This window comes from Drosophila pseudoobscura, chromosome X (assembly GCF_009870125.1).
Source record: "Drosophila pseudoobscura strain MV-25-SWS-2005 chromosome X, UCI_Dpse_MV25, whole genome shotgun sequence".
NCBI classification, from domain to species: domain Eukaryota; kingdom Metazoa; phylum Arthropoda; class Insecta; order Diptera; family Drosophilidae; genus Drosophila; species Drosophila pseudoobscura.
The window spans coordinates 61,158,307-61,183,583 of record NC_046683.1 but is presented as its reverse complement, the minus strand read 5'-3'; the positions used below and the strand labels follow the sequence as shown (position 1 = coordinate 61,183,583).

Below are 25,277 nucleotides of genomic sequence, written 5' to 3'. Positions count from 1 at the left end.
CTAGGATTTCAGTGTATTTGTGTAGCCTCTGACTCTTTGTGTGTGTGTGTGTGTGTGTGTTTGTGTGTGTGTTTGTTTGCCCATTTTGGAGTGCTGCACTTTTGCCTGGCCTGATTCGTCCCTGCCTCGTCTGCTGGCTGGCTTCCTGGCTGTCGAACTTCACCTGTGGATGTGATTTGCATATGTGGCCCCATAGCTAGCCCCAACAGAAGCAGAAGCAGCAGCCAGCAGCAGCCAGCAACAACAGCAATTGCAAGTCCGAACCTGGAGTCTCAGTCCGAGTACGACTCGAAGTCTGAGTCTGAGTCTGAGGCTGCTTTTGAGTGCCCATGAATAGTCACAAAGCATTAAGCACTTGAGGTGCTTATTGGGGGAATGGCGGATAGGGGGGGTTGCGATGCGATGCGGTGGGGTGCGGCGGGGTGGGGTGGGGCCAGCAGGGCCCCACAATTATCTACACAATATGGCAATCACATATGTAGATATGCACACACTCAGCGGCAGCGGCAGCGGCAGCAACCAGTTGTCCAATCTAGGAAGTGCATGAATTGCATTTTCCATATGGCCACAAAATGCTTGCACCCTCCCCCCCTCACGCCTCCTCCAACTCCTCCATCTCCGCGGATGGACAACTGCGTTTTGCCATTTCCTCATTACTAGCCGCAGAAAACACCATAGAAAAAAACCGAAGAAAAATATAAGAGAGAAGAGAAGAGAAGAAAATAGTAAGAAAAAACGGGTCGCAGTCATCGTCTCTCGGAGTCGTCGCCAGCGTTGTCTTCTTCCACGAGTTACGTTTTGCGGCCGAGCGCAGAAGAAATTGAACTTTTTCACACCAGAATCGATTGTAATTGAATGCCCGAGGGCGACCGAGGCCAGGCCGGGCCCCAGTGTCCGGCGTAGAGTAGAGGCCTAGGCCCAGGCCCAGACCCAGGCCTAGGCCCAGGCGCAGGCCTGTTAATGCAAATTTTTCTCATTTTGACATTGGAGAATATTTCAACCAAAAAGCATCTATAAACTTTCCACCAGCCCAAAAAAAAGTGAGCAAAAACGAAGAAGATACACCACCAATGGCGTACATTAAATTGCTTTATTTTTGTTTCTGTTTCTGTTTGTGCTTTTCGTTTTCGGTTAGATGATGATGCTTAGGATCTGCTCTGCTCTCCAGTGGGGGGACACCTGCTGCTAACATTTTGCCTCAAATTGAAATTTGAAAGAGCAAACAAGCAAAAACGCAAGCCCCAAAAATGGGCCACAAGGCTATGGGAATACTCTATTTGGGGGGGGATTTCTAATGGAAATGGGGAATGCGGAATGGAATTTGTCTGCAGAAGAAGGAGGAAAACAATATCCCGCTTCTCTCTCTCTCTCTTTAAAAAGTCATACAAAATAAATAAAAATAATAAATAATAATAATACGAAATATATAATAATAATAAAAAGTATATTATAATAAAAAAATATGTAATAATCATAAATAAATAATAACAATACAAAATAAATAATCATAATAAAAAAAATTAAAATAATAATACAAAATTAATAATATCAAAAATAGTACAAATTCAAATCTGTTTGTTAAGTTATTTATATTTAAACCATTAAAAAAAATATTTTAAATTACAAGTAAAATAACTAAAATATTAGACTACATTAAAAGAATCGACTAATAAAATATTACGATATTGTAGTTATTTTTAATTTTAATTGTAATTCAACATATTTATAATTGGATTGTTTCTTTGGATTTATATATAAAAATATATATAGTTACAAAATTTTAAAAATGTAATAAAATAAAAATAAAATTCTAAAAGAATTATAGAGTTAAAGAAAGAAATAGAAAGAATAAACCAAATAAAATAAATGTGTAAATGTGTCCCCCCCCCCACACACAAAAAATAATAAAAAGAAGAAGAAGTGATATTCCCAGGCCCCCGCCGCACACACACACACACACACACACACACACACACGCATAAAATGGCCTGGTCGAAGCGTAAATTGATGGCTTACAACGATTCAACATTAAAATAAAACAAATGTACAACAACAACAACAGCAACAACAACAAAAACAAAGCTTGTAAATGATTCATTTTCTTCAGACAAGAAATCAAAGCGCGAGAAGGTGTTTAATTACCAAACAAAATTCAAAAAAATTCAACAATATTCAACAAAATTCAACAAAATGGAAACGATTAATTCAATTCAATTCGCCAAATTTTTGGGGCCTCTGTAGAGGCCCCGTTATGGTTAAAAGCAAAAAAAGTACAACAACAAAATCTGCCTGAAACTGTTGCTAAATTTGTGGTCCACGTAGAAGATCTTTGATTTGTTGTGGATCGTGTGCGTGTTTTGTGCCCTTTGGGCAAAGCCAAGAAAATATAAACATTTTGCAAGAGCTGGAACTGTAGATGCTCTGAGAAAAACCTTATAGGGGAGGGTTAGGGCTTTGTGGTAGATCTATGAGGTTTTAGACGAGTACAAAAGTGTTATGTGAAAGCTTTGATGGAGTTTTATGGGTATATTCTTATAGCTTGAGGTCTTCTTTAAGCTTTGAGAGTCTCAAGCGTCGATCCTTAATGGAAATAGGGGATTACCATTGATCTGGAACCATCGAAATGCCTTTGAATTGCCTCCTCGTCCTCCTCCTCCTCCACCTCTCTCTCTCCCAGTGTGGCTTGTATCCTCCTGGGAGAGTAGGGTATCAAAAATCCCACAATAAACACTGCCCCTCGATCAATGGAGAGAGAAACAGAACACAAAATAATCAACCTCGAAAGCCTCGTGTTGTGTGTGTGCCATTTATCAAATCATTGCAGCGATGGAGACTGAGATGGAGACGGAGACGGAGACCAGAGCACAGAACTGGACTGAACCTGAACCTGAACCTAGGTCTAGGGCTAGGGCCAGGTCTAGGGCTAGACTCTGGTCTGGTGTGAGTTTCAGTTGGGCGCCTCCCCGCCCTCCCCAGCTCTCCCCAGCTCTCGTGTCTGTCTGTGGGTCAGACAGAAGAGTTCAAACCCATCCGTCAAGTGGTGGTGTGGCTGCGTGGTGGTGCGTGGTGCGTGGTGCTCGGTCTTAATGGATCGACACATTGAAGATTGCTGCGAGAGTCTCTGCGGATTGGTTTGGTTCGGATTGGATTGGATGGGATATGGGATGGGATTCTTTCACTCTGCATCGTCTCTAGTTGTGTTTTGGTGTTGTCATTTATCATTCGATTCCCCCCCCCCCCCCCCCCGGTACTCGGCCCTCTATTTTTTTGGTTTGTTAACAAGTAAAATCTATTTAAGCCTTGTTCGTGGCATTGTTGGGCTGTGTGGCTCTTTAATTGGTTCACATGATTTGTAAATTAAACAATTGCGAGCGCGAGACTTTTGTAATTTGTAATTGAAAATTGAGCATGAAGAAACGGTGTGAGCTTTGACAGCTTTGCTGGTAGATGGTGGCGGGGGGAGGGAGGAGGGGGAGGGGAGAGCACAACACGCGTTGATTGATAATATCGTGATTCGATCGTAGGGTGGGGGGAGATCCATTGATTTGAGGATTGGCATTGGACTCTGAAACGATTATTGCAGCTAAATCTAAACAAAAAACAACAACAACAACCGGAAGTAATATAATATTTTGATAATGAATTTTCGAATGAATATTTACGGAATATATTCAACAGCAAGTAAAAAAAAAAATGATTGATTGATGGCTCTGAAGATCTTGATTAGATTGACGCGATGGGCGAAAATCACCAATAATGGAGAGCTTTACGGCTAAGCCGCACTGGGAGAGAGGGAGACAACACCTAGTGCGTCATGCGGCAGCGCCCCTCGGTTGGTAAGAGGCGTAACAGCCTTGTGCTGGCTTCCCGTTTAGGGACATCGATGAATACCCCGGTTCGATGGCATAGTTTAGTTCCTAAGTAGATCCTCCCCCACTCCCTCCCTCCGCGCCTCTCTTTATCTGTCTCTGCACTCCCTGTCCATCGCTTTGAGGTCGGACTGTGGATCCGTGGAGGCACGCAGCCCCCTAGAGCACACGACCTCTTTGCCCTCGCTGTTGCTAATCCTTTCTGCACAAAGTTTGCTCATTACAAAAACCAGAAAGAGGGGAGATCTGAGCGATCCTATCCCATCCCATTCCATCCTATCCGATCCGATCCGAAAAGATTATAATTGATTAAGATGAATCAGCGTTGCGGTCAAAATGTTTGATGGGAATATAAATTGTTTGTGGTTTTGTGTAACGATGCAAACGATGCGAGACGAGACCCACAGATCTCCCTCTCTCTCCCTCTCTCCCTCTCTCTTTCTCTCTGCAAAGCGATGGATAGATGGATGGACCGATGGACCGATGGAGCGATGGACATGGAACAAGTTGTGGCCTAACAAAATCAAATGCAACATTTTTGTTTCTGTTGTTGTTGTTGGTTTTTTGACTTTGCCCCCTAGTTGCACGCAGAGAGTGCCGCAAGTGCCGCCGCCGCCGCCGCTGCTGATGATGATGCCGCTGCCTGCCAGAGGGGCACAGACTGTGGGGCATCATCAGCACAATGCCAAAATGCCACTCTCAAGGCGGTAAATCTAAGCCGTGGTAAATAAATCAATCGCAATGCAAAAATTTTCGAGTTTTTTTCTTTGGTTTTTTTTTTTTCAGTTACCCTGCAATTGCAGGGATCGACGGGGTGATGATTTATTAATTTTTTATTCTTTTACGTATTTGCTTATTAATTTGTACTTGTTTTCAAATATTTTTTTCTTTCATTTTATTTATGAATATATATATATAAATTAATATAAATATTAATATATTTTGCTTACCTTTTTAATTTTTTTTTTACAGTTTGAAGTTTCATTATTTCCGTATATTTGTATTATTAATTATTTGTATTTTTCAGTTTTTTTTGTATTTTTATTTTGATTTATTATTTTTTATTTATTATGTATTATTATTATTTATTATTTAATATTATTAATATTTATTATTTAATATTATTAATATTTATTTATTATTATTATTTATTTATTATTAATATTTTTTATTTATTTATTTTTTATTTTTTTTCAAGATTTATGTATGGTTCCTTTTGTTCTTATGGTTCTTGTGGTTTTCAAGGGGTATCCTTTGGTCCGCATCCAGCCGAAGGTTCTCTGCTTTGGTTTTCTCTTCTTTCATGTTGTTGCCTGCGTTTGATTTTGTTGCTGCCGCTGCCGTTGCCGTTGCACCGCTGCACCGCTGCAGCGCTGCGGCTATTGATGAGCGGCCATCAATATTTGTCTAGTTCGAGTGTGGAATGTGCAACGCGGGCCAAGACCCGGCGAGACTCTTGCACTGGGCCTCGGCGGATCCTCTGCGGAGCAAAGTCCCACATCTCAGCGAATCTCTTGACTTGAATGCTGATTGCGTGTGGCAGGCAAACTTCCTGTTTTGTGGCCACCCAAAGTATTTATTTTCTCTCTCTTTCTGTGCTTTTCCCCCATTTCCCATTGAGCTCAAGGTTTGCAGCGGCCTCAGCTCTGCTTTGGCTGCTAATTAAACGCCCCGAAAAGTACACACCTACCTACCTGCCACCCCCACACCCCCACACCCTCCTCCTCCCCAGTCCCAGTCCCAGTCCCAGTCCCAGCCCAAGCCATTTGCCAATTTGGCAATACAGTAGCTCCTTTGGCTCTGGGGCCCACGCGCTCTCGAGAGCTACTGCTCCGAGGAGTAATAATAATAATCATTGAACTCTGATCTGATCGAGACAGAGAGATATATCTGTCGCTTAATATTTATTTATATATATATCTATATATATATATTTATCCAACATTTGCATTTGATTGAACGAATGAATTACCTGGCGTCACCGATGACGTGGCAGCGTTTTTGTTTTTTTTGGGAGGGAACGAGGGAATGCTCTATAAGACGCTTCTTTGGGGGAAGGACCCGAACGAAGCGAAAAAGAAGGGACTTAGAAGATCCCCAGAAAAGCGAGAATTATACGGGTCTTCTGATGGATCATATGAGAGGGAAATTAGGGGAACTACAGGCCTCCCTTGAGGTTTAATTTCTAAAATCAATGACATTCCATAGATCCTTTTATTGGTCCCTTGGATGACTGAATAAATGCATCCTTGCCCTTCATCGAAGAGAGCTCTCCAAAATCCACAGTCCACATCCAATGATTTAGGGCTCATTGAGGGCTCTTCAGCCGTAAGTCTGGGAGGACAAACGCCTTGATAAAGCCAAGGAACCCTTTGGGTTATGGGATTCTGGGTAGCATATGTGATGTGATGTGATGTGTGGCAATCTAACAAGTCTCTTTCCCAGTCTCTGGCTCTCTCTCTGGTCGGTCGACGCATGTGGGATGTTAAAGGTGAGGTTACAAGCAAAACAGACAGACAAAGGCCCAAGCCCCAAGCCCCAGTCACAGCCCCAAGCCCCAGACGGGCCCAAAGAGTTAGACGTTTGGCTGGGACGTTTCTGTGATTTGATTGTTGCTCGCGTTGTTCCCGTTTCACGTTTTGTGGGCACGGCCATGGCGATGACGCAGAGACGCAGAGACGGAGACTCAGACTCCGGATAGACGGACATTTAATTGAAATAAAGAAGTTTAATTTAAGCTAAGCGACGAAGAGGTGTTGGATGCTGCGTGGGAACACACACAGCAGATGGAGAGAGACAGAGAGAGAGGCAGGCAGGAAAGATTAGCTTTTAGTGGCGCCACACACACTGCCACAAATATATATATATATATAGATATATATATAGAGTGTCGGGGATCGGAAATCGCATTATTACGACACAATTACACAAGTTTTGTTGTTGTTGTTGCCTTCTCTCATGGCGCGTCCCGAGACGACTCTCGGGGGTAATTGCAATTGAAGCGCAATCAATTATTTATACCATCCGATCGGTCCAGCCGCAGCCACCGAGAGTAAGAGGTGCCTGCCTGCCACATGCTGTGCTGTGGTGCCGTGGAGCTGTGGAGCTGTGGAGCTGTGCTCTGCGCTCTGGCCAAGAGATTTACTCGCTCAGTCTCACTTAAATGGAGCTAAGCGCGCAAGTTGATTGCGTGCAATTTATTAAGACGCGCTAACAAGACGTGTGAATGACCAAAGCCGACCAGGAGAAGGCAGCAGCCAGCAGCCAGCAGGCAGCATCCAAGATCCACCTGGAGCCGCCTGAAAGCCTCTGCCAGGGAGCTGTAGAGGAGCCCCAATCTGCCACTTTCTGGTGGCTTTTTTGTCCGGTGTAATCTCTGTGGCGTCTGCCTGTCATCCGAACATTCGATGGCCTCAATCGCTTATATTTTTTGTGGCATTTCTTTGATTTTCGGATCGCCTAAAACTCGCACAGGTGGCTGCAAAAATTCCCCGATATTTATCTATGGCTTACAGTCGGGGAAAACACTGGTAGCCATGAGACCTGATAGAAAAGTGAGATTGGGAATCAACAAAAGCAAAGCAAAGACGATTATCCATGGCTTAAAATTTAAATTTAAAATTAAAACAAATTTCCACCGTTTCCAGAGCACTGGAATATTAATATTTCTATTTGGAACTACAAAATATAAATATAGGTTTTCTCCAAGAAAAGTTAGTCATTTATAAAATAAATCAATTTTATATTTTAATTAATTATTTTTATATTTATATGTACAAAAACTTCCTACAAATTGAATATATGTATATTATATTCACTTTAGAGTTTTTTATATTAACATGCATATATAGATTATTTATTATTAATTTTGTTGTATTATCTATTATTATTTTTCTTTTTATTCATATTTTTTATTATTATTTTATTTTAATTTTGTATTCTTTTTTATTTGTATTTTTTAATATTATTTATATTTTTATAATTTTTAACATTATTATTTTGTATTATTATTTTTATTATTTATTATTATTTTTTATTATTATTTTTTATTTTTTATTATTATTTTTTATTATTTATTATTATTTTTTTTATTATTATTATTTTTTATAATATTTTTTTAATTATTTTTTTGTATTATTTTTTGTTTGTTTTTATTTTATTTGTATTATTGTACATATATTCTTATTATTTGTACTATTATTATTGCCATACTATTTATTATTATTATTATTAATTATTATTATTATTATTATTATTTTTTATTATTATTAATTATTATTATTTTTATTATTTTTGTATTACTTTTTTTTTAAAGTTTATTTGCTGTTTTTTTATTTTATTTAACTTAATTATTTGTTTTACTTTAAAAACCGAAAATGTAATATAAATATTCCCAGAGTCTGACGGGAACACTCGAATCTCCTTCTAGATGGATCCCAAAACCATCTTCTTGCTCTCTTGGCGGATAGCCCTTGAGGGCACACCCACGTAATCCCCTCGGAGATCATTCCTTTAATTCAAAAGTCTCAAAATTAATGGTCGGCCATACGCCTTGATTGTGACCCTAGAAGGACTTTCGGCCACTCCACGGCCATCTCCCAGGTTGACCTCCTGTCTCCACATTTCAGCAGCACACACACACATGTGGCCACTCTCTCTCTTTCTCTTTCTCTGTGTGGTATCTTGGACACTCCATCTATCTCCAAAAAGTGCGCCTTGAGGAGGAGCAGAGGACTGCGGCACAATCAGTGTCAGTGTCTCCTGTTACCACACGACGACAACGAGTCGGCTCGTCGACTCGTCGACGATTTCCACCCACGTTTCCTCTGGGTCTTTTCGGGGCACTATCTCTACCACTAAAGAAGCCCATTACTGTCTCATTCCCGACTCATTCAACTCTCGTTTAGCATCGCACAGTCAGAGTCGCAGAGTCGGAGAGTCTCAGAGTCCCAGAGTCTCAGAGTCAAGGCTAATCTGCTCTTCTCTGGAGAGTGGGGCAGAGTGGGGACTGTTGAGTGACTGCCACAACAATCGATGGAGAGGGAGGGGGAGGGGGAGAGCTGCAACTCGAACTCCAACGACATTGGCGACAGGCCATTGTTTTGACTTATTGCCTGGGCCTTTTTCTTTCTTGCAACACCAACAACAACACAAACAACAACAACAAGATTGATCTCTGTGCAAAATGTATCTTATTTTTTCATTCGATTTGTGCAACGACTCCGTCTCCCCCCCCTCCCCCCCTCCTTGTGCACTTGTGTGCTCTGCCTCCGCCCCTGCCGCTCTGTGGCCTCCGGTTATTGCCGCTTGAGTGAAGTGTGGCTCTGGTCGCGGGGGAGGGGGGGGCTGGGGGCTTTGAGGAGTCTAGGAGGAGGACCTGCCTGCCTCTGCCTGCGCCTAGCCCCATGGAGTTGTTAAATGTTTAACACGTGATATGACAAATAAATTACATATGATCAACAGAGGCATTGGGACCATAAAAAACAACAACAAAAACAACAAAAACAGGCTAAAGGAAAACCCAACGAATGGATGGATGGATAGATGTGGATGGATGTGGATGGATAGCGGCTATGACTTAATAAAAAACCTTTTAAGCGATCAATCAAGCGATTTTAATGCTGTTTCTGCGATCACCGAGGATCGATCTCGCTGATTGAATGAGATGATCTTGTTCTGGGAACCCCACACCCCCCCCCCCCCCCACACCCCCCACAGGCCCCCCACAACCCAGCAACATTTACGATGCCATTCCTGGGGTTTTTGCTCCGCTTTTCCTGCCCTCAAGGATGGGAAATGTGGCAGGACGTATACCAAAAACTAAACCAAAAGTCACGCTAATAGTAAATTGAGGCTCTATACGAATCATTTGCGAGGGGGATGGGGGGGGAGGGGGGCTATAGACTGCACTGCACTGCACTCCCATGGGATCTGGAGCCCACAAATTGCATATTTTTCATATGCAACAATTGACACCCTCTAGGCACACGTCGTCGACAGCATCATCATCATCATCATCATCATGAGCAGCAGCAGCAGCAGCAGAGAGAGAGGTTCCCAAGGTGCTTTTTGGCTTGATGATGATGATGATGATGGTGGTGGCATGGTGGTGGTGGTAAAGTGGATTAATGTGGCATGAAATGATTTGGTGAAATAATGCAATGTTGGTGCTGCTTGGACACCGGTTCGGTTCAACTTCGACTCCTCTTTGTGGGCTCTCACACACGCAGGCGGGAGGCGCAGAGGCAGGAGGCAGGAGGCGCAGAGGCAGGAGGCAGAGACAGAGGCGACTCTAACGAGTTTTGGCTTTTCCTTTGTGGTGCTGCCTGCTGCCTGCCTGCCTGCCTGCTACCTGTACATATTTTGCACAATTTTCCTATAGAGAAGACCCGTATGCAGGGCAAATTCCCAGGCTTTTTTTTGATAACACAATTTTGGTGGCGGCTCAGAGGACTGTGTGGTTCGTTTACCGCAAAGTGCATGTGGGTTCAGGTTCATCGTGTGGCATCATCGCAGCAGCCTGCCCTCCTCCCCCCTCCCCTAGACGTCCCCTCGCCGAGGTTATTACTTGACTAATAACAAAAGCCCCCGACGCACCACATCCACATAACGGGTCAGCGAGTGCTCCTGGGAGGGGGCTATCGGGGGCTATTGGGGGCTAATCTCTTTCTGCATTGCGTTCCATCTTGTCATACCCGTTTTACCCGGTGTTTTGGCTGTTTTCGTTTGATTGGACTCCTATGCAAAGTCGTCTGTAGGGGAGAGGGGGGTGGGGTGGGGATATGTGACTCACTTATGTACCATGATGTGCTCTGTCTCTGTATCTCGGGTGGAGCGGAATGCCGCTTACACACAACTTTTTCCACGAAAATTCACTTTGAAATTTAAGAGATTTATCGTTTGATTAACATTTGATTGCGCCTCTTTTTTTTTCTAGTTTTGTGACGCTCTTTGAAGCACTTCATTTAGTTTAGATTAGTGTTGCTTTTCGTCTGTCTCTCCCTCTCTCTCTCTCTCTATATCTCTATCCCCAAGACAGGGTGGAAAAAGTGCGGGAATGAGGGATCATTCGGCAATATTGGACAAGCACATTCATGTCGTCGGATTAGCGTACCCCTTCCCCTGCCCCTTTCCCTGCCCCTGGCCCACTCCTATTGAATGTATATTACTTTGCTTTCGTTGTAGTTCTATGCCTCTGTATCTCCGTCTCTCTCTTCCTCCCTCGCTCTGGCCACTGCAAGCCCTCCCCCCGACCCACCTCCTTTAATTAATGGAGTTTCTGTCATTTATATCTCTCCACCACCATAAGAGAGCCTCTCTCTCTTCCTCCCATTGGCAAGGAAATTTATTATTATTTTTTTTAAATTTATTTATATTTTATATTTATATAAATGTTTATTATCTTTTATTATTACTTTTATTTATTGTTAACACATTTATTATTTATTTATTTATCTAAATTTATTTTTTTGGTTATTTATTTATTAAAAATTTATTATCACATTTATTATTTATTTATTTATCTAAATTTTTTTTTTATTTATTTAAATTTTTTTTTATTTATTTAAATTTTATTATTATCACATTTATTATTATTTTTTTTTTCTAAAATTATTTTTTTGTTTATTTATTTATTACAAATTTATTATTAACACATTTATTATATATTTATTTTTTTTAAATTTATTTATTATAAATTTATTATTATTACATTTTTTATTTATTCATTTATCAAAATTTTTTTATTTTGGTTTTTATGTATTTATGTAATTTTTTATTATTTATTTTAATTTATTTTTTGTTTTGCTCTTTTTATTCTTTCGTTTTTTTGTTTTTTTTTATTGTTATCTAAATATTATAAACTTTTTTTTAATTCATTTATTTCATTTATTTATTATTATCAAATTTATCATGTATTTATTTATTTTAATTTATTTTAAAATTTTTTTGCTCCAATTTAAATTTTAGTATTGTTTTTTTTTGTGGGGAAAAATCGCTTGCAAAATTATTGCACAATATTTTGTGGCTTTAGTTTTTCTTTCATTAAAATTCCTCGATTTCGTGAGCTGTTGGCAAATCAGCGCACAACTCCCACACCACACACCAGGGCCCCCGTCCGCAGAATCGATGCCCGCCATCGTGGAGGGGATGGAGGGGGGGGTGGGGGGATGCCGCCTCAACAATGCTGCACTTCGCTTCGTATTTCGTGCTCTACATAATTCATCATCAATCCACACAGTCAGAGGCTCAGCGGCTCGGAGGCAACACAGACTCCTGCGGGCACAAAACGTGCGGGTGGTGGTGCTCTCTGGATGGGTGCTGGATGGGTGCTGGCTGGGTGCTGGATGGGTGCTGGCTGGGTGCCTGCGCTATTTCCAATCAGACGAAGAAAAAACAGAAATATTAGAGCAATTTCCTATGGTGGAGGGAGGACAAGGAGGAAAACCTTTAGTTCTGTTTTGGCATATGACTTATTTGCTTGGCCTGCCTTGGAAGGAGGCACCGCATCGCACCGCACCGCACCGATGATGATGATGATGATGGTGCAGTGCTGTCCAGTCTGCACCTACAACTTAACGCCGCCAACTATCGAGGGGGAGGGGGTGGTGGACAGGAGGGGAAGAACGCTATCGATGCCTGTCGTCGCACCTTTTGCCAATTTACTCGCGTACTCCTCCGCTGGTCCCCCCCGTGCCCCCCCCCCACACGCTTGGGGTTTTTGTGGCTTTTGCGAGAGTTCGTTTCAGAGTCAACTTTGGCATGACTTTTCATCGCTGTCGATTGTCGTGATCAATTGAGAGCAATTTATTATGAAATGAGGGTGAATTATATGAATGAGCGTCGTCGTTGAGGGAACTCCAATCCAAACTGAAAAAAATCTCAAACGAAAAGAGCCCCAACCAAGCGCTCTCCCGGTCTCTCATCTGCGTTAAGCGCCGCACAATTCTTTTGATCTCCTCTTTGGTTATGAAAAATCTTTCCATTTTCCTGTTGCCATTGCCTGTTGCCTGTTGCCTGTTGCCTGCCTTTGATGACTTGTTGCACTTTGCATTCGGTTTGAGTTGTGAGTGTGATTTTTAAAAGTGTTTTACATGGGAATCGACATGATATCCAACAAAGCAGCCAGCCAGACAGGCAGACAGGCCGGACGGGCCGGACAGGCGGCACGGCTGGAGTTTGAGAGACGGAATTGCATTCGGAAAATATATCTGTAAACGATATCGAATATCGCTCCATGAGGTTTTCTTTTTTTTTTTTACTCCTTCTCCATCTCCCTCTCCCTCTCCTTCTCCCTCTCCCTCTCCCTCTCCTTCTCCCTCTCCTTCTCCTAGTTGTAAATTGTCTGTCGACAATTATTTTATTATGCTGTCAACACTTAAATGTAATAATGCCAATAATATTGTTTTATGACAGTCGCCAATATCTATAGCGGGTTCCTTTTTTTTTTCACGAACTCTTTTTTGAGGGGGGGATCGTGTGGGTTGTTTCCACCTTGGGGCTGTTGGATCTAGTTGAGGTCTCTCCTCCTGCTGCCTTTTCGGTTTCGTTTTGGAGGCAACGTTTGAGGTCAGCCATGATTTTTTTTTTTTGGGTTCTCTTCGTCGTTCTCTTGCTCGTGTTGCATATAGTTATAGTCGCTCTGTTTTGGTGACGGTGGGAATTCTAGACCAGCTTCAGCTCCCAGCTCCCAGCTCCGAAGGCACTTAAACTGTTGCTATTTTTGTGTGTTTGCTGTTTGCTGTTTGCTGTTTGTGCTGCTTTTTTATGGCCTCAAACTAGTAATTGGTTCATAAGCCCTGCAGTCAGTCGACGACGACTCTGCGGTAGCAAAACAGACGAAAAAAAAACAAAAAAAAAACAAAAACCAATTCGATTTTCTCAGCCTCTTTTTAAGTAGTCCAAAATGTTTACTGGCTTCTGGGGTTTATCATCTATTCAGAGATAGAGAGAGAGACGAAGGGACTTTAATTACACTTTTTATGGCCAGCGATTTTCACTTAGCAACGCTCTCGGGGGCCTGCCACACACTCAAATTTACAGTAAGTTTTTTCTCTCTTTTTTCTCCTTTTTTTCTCCTTTTTTCTCTCCTTTTTTAACTATGTTTTTTTTTTTGCACCACAACAAAAGAGAACGATCCTGCAGCTGGGTTTCATTTCGGGTTTTCCCTTTACGAGGCAGCAATAATGATAACAGTTACGAGAGTCCGTCCTGTCAGCGGACAGCGCTGCTACACTCAGCGAAAAAGTACACTCCATTAAATATTCGCTGCGCAAAATACAATAAAAAAAAGTTTAATTTTTTTAAATAAACAAATTATTTAAAAAAATATGATATATTTAATTTGTGGGTTATATCATTTTTATTTTTTTTTATATATTTTTATTTATTTTATTTAAAAAAAAAATTGTTTAATTTTTTTAATGATACAAATTATTTAAAAAAATATGATATATTTAATTTGTGGGTTATATAATTTTTATTCTATTTTTTATATATTTTATTTAAAAAAAAATTGTTTAATTTTTTTAATGATACAAATTATTATAAAAAATATGATATATTTAATTTGTGGTAAATATAATTTTTATTTTATTTTTATATATTTTTATTAAAAAAAAAATAGTTAAATTTTTTTAAATATACAAATTATTTAAAAAAATATGATTTAATTTGTGGGAAATATAATTTTTATTTTATTTTTTTATATAGTTTTATTTATTTTATTTTTTATATACTTTTATTTATTTTTTTTTTATATATATTTTTATTTATTTTATTTTTTATATACTTTTATTTATTTTATTTTTTATATGTATTTGGAATATTTTTTAAAATTAATTTCCATTTGGTGTTTTATTTTTTATTTTGACAGGGCACTTTTCTCCGAGTGTAGCAAAAATTAAGTATACGACCCGGTAGCAGTTTAAATTCGTCAAAAGTCTACAGATAAGAGGTCTTTGGGAGATTATAATATCTGGCTTTTTTATGGGCGGATATATTTCGGCAACAGCAGCTCCTTGGATGGTGGCGAGGGAGGAACAAAGATGCGTCTACTCTGCCACTAAAGAGCATCCCTTGGTCGACATCTTTGCCACCATCTATTCAGAGAGGGAGAGAGAGAGCGATTTCTTGTGGATATTTCACTCCTTTTGTGAGGGCGTCTCCCCACCACCCACCCCGCCCGCCCGTCCTCCGCCAACCCACGGCAGTGATGTATTAGGGAGTTTCGGGTTCATTGGAGCTGTAAACCTGGTAGCCCCCCGAAAGTTCAACTCCTCATATATCATAAAAGTGAGGCACACAAAAAAAAAACCTTCTCTGGGCTAACGGAATCTCTAATCGAATAATTGCAACAAGGCGAGTGGCAAGAAGAGAATGTGGCAGTGGCTGTGGCAGCAGCGGCAGCGGCAGCAGCAGTTACTTTTGGCTTTGTGTCAATGTGCCTTTTGGACTATCAACTCATGGCCATCAGAATTCGTTGAAGCTGCTGTTGCTGTAGCTGTTGCTGTTTCTGTTGCTGCTACCATTCGTTGGGATGTAATAAATAAGTGTCCATCCATCCGTCCATTCGTCTGTGTTTCTGTTGTTGCATTCAGCCTCATTTCGTGCAGATGCATCTCTCGCCTGTCTGTGTGTGTGTGTGTGTGTGTGTGTGTGCGCGTTTCAAACTAAATTGCTTTAAATTAGCTTTTCAATGGTTTTCTGTTTGAATACCCTGTAATTCTTAGACATCCAGCGGGTATGACCCACGCCTAAACCTTTTCTTCTTGGACTTAAAAGTGACTTGTATTATGAAAATATCTACCAGAATATAGGAAAATCATACGTTTTGGATAAATGCTAAAAAGATTTCTTAGCGTAATATAAAATGGAGCACCCTTATCATTCATTGGATATATTCTAGGATTTTTTGTTTCTTTTATTGGGAATCAAAGACACTTAAGACACTAATAAGGTCTTAAATTGGAGCCTTGCTGGAGCAAATAAAAAAAGATAAAGGATTTATAGATAAAGGAAACCAAAAAATGGTCTTAGGCTTCAAATGTGGCTTTAAAAATTAAATTAAAATTAAAGAAAAAAAAAAACAAAACATTTTTTGTGATATATGCTACAATATTTAAGTGTGTAAATCATCAAAATCGAAAGTAAAACGGGTTTTTAAATTTATTTTTTAATTTTTAATTTTATTTTTTAATTATTATTATTTTTTTTTATTGTATAATTTTTATTTGAGTATAAAATATTACCACAGATACAATTATGTTGTTTCCCGCTCTCCCACTCACACTCTTCCTCGTGCAGAGGGCATGCCCCCTGGCGGAGTGAGCGAGAAAAATGTCCCTCAAGGCTCCAACCAGCAGGGTAACCCATTGTCCATATGGAAATGTATTAAACATTTTTTTGTTCCTTTTTTTTTGGTTTTGGATACACCGCAACAAGTGGCGGAATGGCCGAAAGCCGAGAGCAGGTCTTCATTTGCACTGCACAGCAACAACAACAACAACAACAACAGCGATCCATCAATCCATCCATCCATCCAGCAAACCATTCCCCAATGTAAGAAGAGCTTCTTCCAGAGTCCAGTTCAAGTGCCCGGGTCATCATGTTGTGCCCCATACCGCCTCACCTGGTTGTTGCACGTGTGTGCTGTGTGTGCTGTGTGTGTGTGTGTGCTGTCTGTGTGTGCTGTGTGTGTGTTGTGGCAGCGGCCGCTTTGTACTTTGGCTGCTGCCGCCGCCGCCGCCGCTTTTGGTGCGCTTTTAGCCAAAGTTTATGGCACTGGGCGAATGCACGGAATGCATGCCACATGGCAGCACATGCACCATGCACCATGCACCATGCACCAGAGCGCGTTCTCCGCTGTGGTCTCTGCTCCTCCACAGAGTGCGGCCCATAAAACTCTGGCAAATCTGCGTATTTCACATGTCAAGAGATTTGCAAAGAGAGAAACAGAGAGAGTGAGAGAGAGAGCGAGAGAGAGAGACTCTGAGAAGAACAAGTGCAAGCGACGTTCCTCGCTTGACAGATTTATGGAATTTGCAGCATTTCCCCCCCCCCCCCCCCCCCACCCTGCCCTCTGCCCTCTCCGGCCCCCCCCTGCCCCCGGACGCGAGTGGAGAGCCGCGCATCAAGAAGCCAAGAATTTTTGTTGGTGCTGCGCAAAAGGTTAAAGGGATCTACCGCAAGGTTTCCACCACCGAGGCCCTGGGTCTTCCAACTTCGACTCCGACTTCGACTCCGACTCCGACTTGGACTGCGACTTGGAGTCCGCTCAAAAGATTAGTAGGTGGTCATGCAATTTCAGGGCAATTAAGAACAATCAGCGACTTTTGATGGATTTGAAGGCTGGCGATGAACTATGGCAAGGTTTTTTTTTTCGACTTGTCCTACAGTTATTCCAAGTATGCCACAGAAAGAAGAAGGAGCCACCGACTGGCCGAGGCAGGCAGCGTGACGTTCCCTATGGAATGTATCTTTGGTTGGAAACTATTTTTGTATATTGAGAGGCAAACGAAGATTTCGAGCAGCTTAGGCGCCTGCCCCTTCGATCGGGTGTTGGGCTTCAGGAGGGATTTCTATAAATGATTGCATAGACGTTGTCGTTCCAATTATTTCTATCATCATCGATCAAAGACCATTTTTTTACCCCCATACTGGAACATTCTTTATCCCCTTAATTATTCCTTAAAAAATATAGCATTTAATAATTAGCAGAACATTTAAAAAAATATTTCATTTTTTTTTTGTTCTCCTTTATCCCCCATTATTCTCAATATTTAAAGCCATATTTAGCAAAATTTTTTTTCATTAATTAAATAAAATTTAATAAAAATAACCTTGTAAGGTTTTTTGTCGAAATAAATAAATTAAATTTAAAAAAATAAATAAATGAAAAAAAATCTTGTATTAAAAAACAAAGAAATCTTGTATTAAAAAAAAATAAATCTTGTATTACCAAAAATATATTTTGTATTTTTTTTCGACAATCTGAGGAACTCTCCAAATATTTAATATTTTTTGACTTCTTTATTATCCAAATTGCTTAATCAATTAAAAAAAAATGTTTTAAGTGTTTTTTAATTAATTTAATTTAATATTTTTTCCAAATTTTTTTCCATCCAAATTTAATTAATAAAACAAAAATTAAAAAAAAAAATGTTCTAAGTGTTTTTTGAAACTCTGTGGAGAGGTAAAGATTTATGATCCATGCCTTTCAAACAGTTTTGAATTTTTTCTAATTTTTCTAATATTTATTTTTATTTTTGCGGTAGTCCTTTTTCTACTATCAGTTGTCCTTTATGTTAAGCTCTGCCTTCGGGAATGAATAGTTGAATAGTTCAAAGAAAGTTCTTCCAGGGAAAGTTTTCTTTGAAGATTGAAAGATTATCTCTTGGAGATTTTTGGCTCGAATTGCAGGAGGGCTGCTATTTCTCCAGTAAAGCTTTATTTGTATTTCTACTCTCATCTCCTGTTGGATCTCTGGCTCTCTTGGGACGCCAAAAGCCGTAACTCTGCTCAAAGAAGTCATTGTGCCGTGGAGACTCTACGAGTAGAAGGCCCCATATTGTATTCCCTGTGGTATGGTATTTATATAAATATATTTTCTATAAATAAAATTGATAATTGATTCGTTTGACGGGTGCCACGATTTCAAGCTATATTTCGACCTTTTCTCCTGCTCCTCAGGCTCTTTCTTTGAACTTCTTCTAATTGATTTTTCGGCTCTCTTTGTGGATTTTGGGGGCTTCCAGCACGTGCTCTATACCAAGCTCGGCCATTGTCCACCTGTCCGCCTGTCCCACCCCCTTTGGCCATTTAGCGGCACTTGCTTTCAAGAAAAAAAACCCCAAACAAAAAAAAAAAACAAGGCAGAAGACCTCTTCTGTTGGCCAGCCAGAGCCGGCGGGTCAGAACTGGTAGCAACTCTTTTTTTTGGATCTGTAACAATTAGTGCCTGCCTGCTGCCTGCCTGCTAGGAGCTTTTGTTTGGAGCTATTCTTCAAGCCATTTTTATCATTAAAAACTGCTTATAATTATTTGTAGAACGACTCGCCCGCCGATTCGAAAACAATTAAAATTTTGTGGGCCATTAATCAAAATTAACGCCACATGCGCTGAACGACTGAACGACTGAGCGACTGAAACGTTGATCGAAGTCCGCAAAACTCTGAAAATTTTCTGTGCGATTTTTGTGTGCCCAATGATTTGTTTCTCTCCCTCTCTCCCGCTCTCCCTCTCTCTGTCTCTCTGGCAGTTTCCGCATTGATTTAAAAAAGATTCCAAAAAAGATGAACAGGAATTTTGATTTATGTTTTAATTTGAGCAACGATTTGGATTTTTGATTTTCGTTTTTCTGTGGCAGAGAATTTTCCTGTTGCCTGCATTTAATGAACTTTGTGGCAGAAGAGGCAGTTAACGCTCATTAAAGTGGCCCCCCAGCCCCCCAAAATAACGCCACTAATCATATGGTGGAGGGTTAGAGATCTGGCATAGTATCTGGTATCTTGTATCTGGTATCTTGTATCTGTTGGTCAAGTGGCAGTACAGTTCGGTAGTCTTTTTGGCCGCCTGCTGCTGCTGCTGTTGTGGTGTTTTGATTAATGATCTTCTTTTGTGGTACGAAGGCCCTTTTTTGGACTGTCTGTCGATCGATTGATTTCGGGTTAATAAACTCCCCACAGAAAATCGGTGGGGTGCTACATGCGTGCCTGCGCACCTACCTACCTACCTATATATGGTGCTCTATAATATTGTATTCGCATTCGGACAGTGCCAGCGCATAACTATAACAGTTTCATTAACTGTTTGCCACATTAATTAAAACATTTTGCAGCCAGCAGCGGAGGCAGCAGCAGCGGCAGGCACTCGGCAGTGGGTCCAAAGTGATTGTTCGATTTACAGTGGGCTACAGGGGGTTTTTTTCGGGGCCTAGAATGGAAAGGGAACAGGTGTACGGCACTTAAAATGTATGCACATAAATTATTAGTTATTTGTAAATACATAATTTGACTATTTTTGTATTTCAAAACCCAATATTTGAGTTGTTTGAATTTTCATTAATTTTGTGATTAATTTTCTTGACCTTCCAGCCGATCCTTGGACTGAAGTGCCTTAAAGTGAGTATTCAATCTCCCCGGGAATCTGGAATCAATCTGCATTCGGCTTGTTTCTATTTTCTATGCATACCTTTTTGTTTCATTCCCATCATTCCTATTAATCAACCCTCTTCTTTGGTTTCTTCTTTATTTATAAATACATAATTTGAATATTTTTCTATTTATAAACCAAACATTTAATTTGTTAGAATTTTCATTAATTTTGTGATTCATTTCCTTTCGTTTCAATGAACTTTCCAGCCGATCCTTGGACTGAAGTGCCTTAAGGTATTCACATAATTTCTACATAAATATCTCCCCTGGAATATATCTGCAGTCCGCTTGTTTCATGCTGTTTCATTCCCATCATTCCTATTCATCAATCCTTGGTTCATTCCTTGGTTTCTTCTTCATTTATTCCATTTTCGAGGTGATTTTTCAACTGTTTCTTTTCACCATTCCACCTTCAATGCATATATCCTCCTGCTAGTGATTTTTCCGTTCCAAAACTTTCCCCTCTCCCCCCCCCACCGAAAATGGTAGCACAGTGTAATGGTGGGTTTCTTGGGCTAGAGGGCGGGGGGAGGGGGGAGGGGCAGACCCATATCTTATGGAGTATTTATGGTAGCCTGGCCGATCTGCTGCGGGTAATAGCAACATTTTATAAACAACTTATTTCCTTAATTGATTGTTAACAATGATTGCCCGCCGATGAGAAGAGGCCCCCAAACGATGCCCCCAAGTGGATGCCACACTTCTTTCACACTGCAGCAGCAGCAGCAGCAGAGAGGCAGAGGCTGCTGCTGCTGCCGCTGACGTTGTATCTATTAACCACGCACTCCATTATTATTTAATAACATATTTCTTAAGTATCTGCCAACCCAGTTCATGGCACAAAACGAGGCTCTGGCCTCCTACCTGCCTCCCTCCCTCTCTGCCTCGCTGTCTATCTCTCTCTTGACCATCATAATTTGTGGGGCCCGTGCAGGCAACGTTCGACGACTCGTCGTCGTCGTCGTCGTCGTCGTTCAAAGTGATTGCCACCCCATTAAAAAAACGGCTGCGCCTTCCACTAGCCTTCTGCGGAGGAGCTCCTGCCACTGCCACTACCACGACGACGATCACTCAATAAGTCTAGACGAAAGATGTGGTACCTGTGCGCACGGGGTACCGGCGTACCCCTGTGATTGTCGCTGTCCGTAGGAGGGGGACGGGGGAGGGGGAGGGGGAGCTCTGGCTGCCGTAATGGATCAGCACGTTGCCAGAGCCCCACAGACGCCTGGCTTGGCTTGGACTGGCTTGGCCTGGACTGGCCTGGACTGGCCTGCCTTTCAGACGTCATCAGCCACACAATAATAACACGAAATACCCCTCCCTGCCCCCGCCCCTGCCCCCTCACCCATTGCCGTTCCAATCATCCAGCCATCCATCCAGCAGCCATCCTTTCAACCATCCTCCGATGCAACCATTGGAGGAACCCCATCATATTTGTTGCATGATTATGTGGTAATTGCGGCTGTCAATAAAACTCCCCCGTTTTCATTCTTTTCATAAGCGAAAGAGCGGCACACATATGCAGATACAGATACAGATACAGACGTATCTATATATGTAGTATCTACAGATACATGCTATAACAGATCGGAGATGGATTCTGTTCGCCTCTTTTTTTTTTTTCCTATGATTTACTTTGACAAAGGAGTGACATCCCAAGTACTTAAGTGATTTCTTTGTGGAGTAGTTAATGCGTGTGTGTGTGTGTGTGTGTGTGTGTGGACATGGTATGCGCAAAGTCATGACAGTCGGACGCCCCCTCTCCTATTCATCGGAGGCACCCACAAAAACCCATGCCCATGCCCCTGCCCCTGCCCCTTGGAAGCACTTAGCGGCGTTTAGGCGCTGCTGCGGCTTTTGTGCCGCCTGCCTGCTCATTCCTCTGGGAATCTCTGTGCCATCAAATGGAACGATCTTCTGGGCCCCAGTGGTTTATTTCTTGCGCGGATCAGATCATATGTATGTAAATCTCAAGTGGAGGAGCTACTTGATCAGCGTTTTGGGCACCTTTCGGGGGCCACTCGATCGCGGGGTGTCATTATACCCTCAAAGAGGTTCCCATCTCTTAAAGGGCCTCTCAATGGAGAAGGGAAAGCATTTTCCTCTGATGCCAGAGACGGTTTTGTTCTTTATCGTTCCATGAATGAAATAAAACCCATTTTTGGGCAGAAAGTCCAGAAAGGGACCTAAAATTAATACAAAATAGTGAAGGAATATTCTGAAAAAAAAAAATACTTAAATAATAGAAAAATATACAAACATATTTGAATTGAATATTCGGTTAAAAAGGAAATAGTGAAAAAATGGGTTTCAATTTTAATTTAATTTTCATTTGAAATTTTTCAAAAATCTAATCTAAATATAAAAAAAATAAAACATTTTTAGGAAATATACAAAAATCGAATCTAAATATAAAAAGAAAACATAAAATTTTTAGGAAATATACAAAAATCGAATCTAAATATAAAAAACATAACAGTTTTAGGAAACATAAAAAAATACTTAATTTCAACGTGAAAAATATATAATTTAAATTTTACAAAAATTGTATTTAAATGTGTGAATTATATATAATCGAAATGTGTAAATATTAATCTTGAAAATTATGTAATTATTTTTTTTTTTTTTTTTTACTATGTATTCAATAAATACCATCGTAAGATAATAAATATAATGAAATATATTTAAATCCAATATTTTCATAAGCATAATTAAATTAATTTTTTTTCTATCGGTGATAATATTTTATAAAAATATATTTAAATAAAAAATTTAAAAAGAATAATATTTCCATATTAAATGCAAAATACACGTTTTTAGTTGTCTTTTTTTTTTTTGTTTTTTTTTGCAATTTCCACTCACAAAGTAAATTCCATCTTAATCGAATTCTTAATCGAAGTGCAGGTAAATATTAAAGTTGCAGGGCCTTGAGGGCTGTAGACTCTATTTTATCAAGTAGCCTTCAATGGCGAATGAATTTCCCTATTGAAATCGTTTTGGTATCACTTTTGCTGTTTGCTGTGGCCATAAGCCAACAATTTCCGTTCCATTTGTTGGCAACTGTTGGCTGTTAACCCAATTGCCGGGCGACGGGGCGACGGAGAGACGGAGGGACCGCGCGACCCCCTAGGCGGCGGCTGCCACAGATGGAGTGGGCGTGTGTTATACGTATGCTTGTTAGATTGTGGCTTTCAACGGCGGGCCCCAGCAATCCCCGATTCAAGCGTTTAGTCTGTCGTTTCGTTTCGTTTAGGTGTTAAATATTGAGGGGTCTGGCGAGATGGGCTCTCTTTTGCTTCCTTTTCATGCCACACATCCATCTGGGAGTTCCAGCAGAGTGTTGTAGGTGTTTTGTAGGTGCGGAAAGTGGTCCACTGGATGCAGAGACACTGTACAGATACAGATACAGAGACAGATACAGATAGAGATACAGATTAGGGTTGGGTTGGGTTGGTTGCCAGCTATGTATGTTTTCTCCCGACGCGTCGGCTGTGAGTGGGTAGCAAATAAAAGCGCCACAGCCAAAACACTTAATGCATTTGGAGCACACACAGATAAATGGGAGCTTCAATCTCTAAGATTGGGTGCGTCTTCTCCAGAGCATCATCGTCATCATCGTCTCCCTCCCTCTCTCTATGTCTCTGTGTCTCTGTGGTGGAGCTTGTTAGCTGCTGCTGGGTGTTGGCCAATCTTTAAAGATCAAACAATAAACTTAAAGATCTTCTGGTTCTGTTTTTCTCTCTCTCTCTGCCCTCTCTTTGGGGGCATGCAAATTGTGCAGCCTGCCGCAGAAAAAAAAAAAAAAAGTGTCAAGCAATGTCAGTGGGAGAATGTGTCTCGCAATTGAAATTTATTTGCACTACAATTCACTGCTGACAATCCGAGGAGAGGCAGGCACTGAACGCCGAACACCGAACACTGCCACTAGCTGTGGCACTACAGATTCTCGTACCTTCTGCTTTCCCCCGCACCTTTCCATATCAATCCCAATAGCAGAGCCACAGCCAGAGCCAAAGCCAAAGCCCAAATCCCAAATCCAGACTCTGCTGCTGCTGCCGAAAAAGTCACAGTCGGAGGCTAGCGATCTCTAACCCGTCAACTCGTCAAGCTGTGAGCGTCAATCAACAACAGTCGACGACGACGACGGCGGCCAAGCCTGCCTTGAAGACTACACAGAGCGAAAAAATTGCCCCATAATGGGCGGAGGATCATTTCTGTCTCTGTGGAAGAGAGCAGGGGGTCATCAATTTTCAGTATTTTAAGCTGGATTTTTTCCCTGACTTGAATCAGGGATTGTAAAATTTTAAATTTAATCAAAAATTAATTTCTGGTTTTTATTATTTTTTTCGGAATTTTTTTTGTGATAAATTAATATTTTAATTTTTTTTTGTATTATTTTTTTCTTCTAAATTTCCGTATTTTTTTATATATTTTTTTTTTCAATGTATTATTATTTTTCCCTGATTTTTTTATGAGAAATTATTATTTTTAAATTTAAATGAATTTCCGGGTTATTCGAAAATAAATTTTATATTTTTCAAATCAGAAATAATGCATAAATTATTATTTTTAAATTTAAATAAATTTCCGGGTTATTCGAAAATAAATTTTATATTTTTCAAATCAGAAATAACGCATATTTTGATTTTTGTAATTTTTGTAATTCCTCTATATAATAATATTTAAATTATAAATTATTAGAATTTCAAAAAGAATTAAAATTAAAAAAAAAATAGTTATTTCTGATATTAAGAATCTGCTTTTGGGATGCTCTCTATGGCTTATTCTTTCCTTCGTTGAATTTCTCTCAGTGATTGATTGAAACGAAACCTCATTCATGAGGCCCAGGGCCCAGAAGGCAGGCAGGCCAGGCAGTGAGCCAGTGAGGCAGTCAGATTGTCAGTCGGGTAGTCGAAGGGGGAGGGGGGGGGGGGGGGGGGGGTGGGGGGCATCGTTTTGTCGCTTGGAATCGCGCTCACAGCTTCTGTGCTTCTTTGCTTCTTTGCCTGCTTTGCCTGCTTTGCTTCTGTGATTTTGCCAATTGGCAATTGCTGCCGCTGCTCCGCCGTTTGTGGATCGTTGCGGATCGCTGCCTCCTCTCTGTGCCTCCTCGGTGTGGATCTGTTGGAGTGCTGTGAGCATTTGCAAAATGTCAATCTGCTGCTGTGCATCAATTCAAGTGTGAAATAAATACGAAACGAAAACGAATTCAGGTCCCAAAGATCTCTAGCATTTTGCTATAATTTTCACGCCATTT

The 25,277-nt window shown here is 40.6% G+C and overlaps 1 long non-coding RNA gene across 1 annotated transcript in view; it reads left to right on the top strand.

The window, feature by feature from the left end:
- LOC117184509 (uncharacterized) overlaps nucleotides 1-20,256 on the top strand; it is a 49,383-nt gene extending 29,127 nt beyond the window's left edge. Inside the window, exons 2-3 of the long non-coding RNA XR_004469909.1 lie at nucleotides 19,961-19,987; nucleotides 20,228-20,256. This is a non-coding gene — a long non-coding RNA (uncharacterized lncRNA). The remainder of the gene's footprint in view (nucleotides 1-19,960; nucleotides 19,988-20,227) is intronic.
- Nucleotides 20,257-25,277: the final 5,021 nt, after the last annotated feature.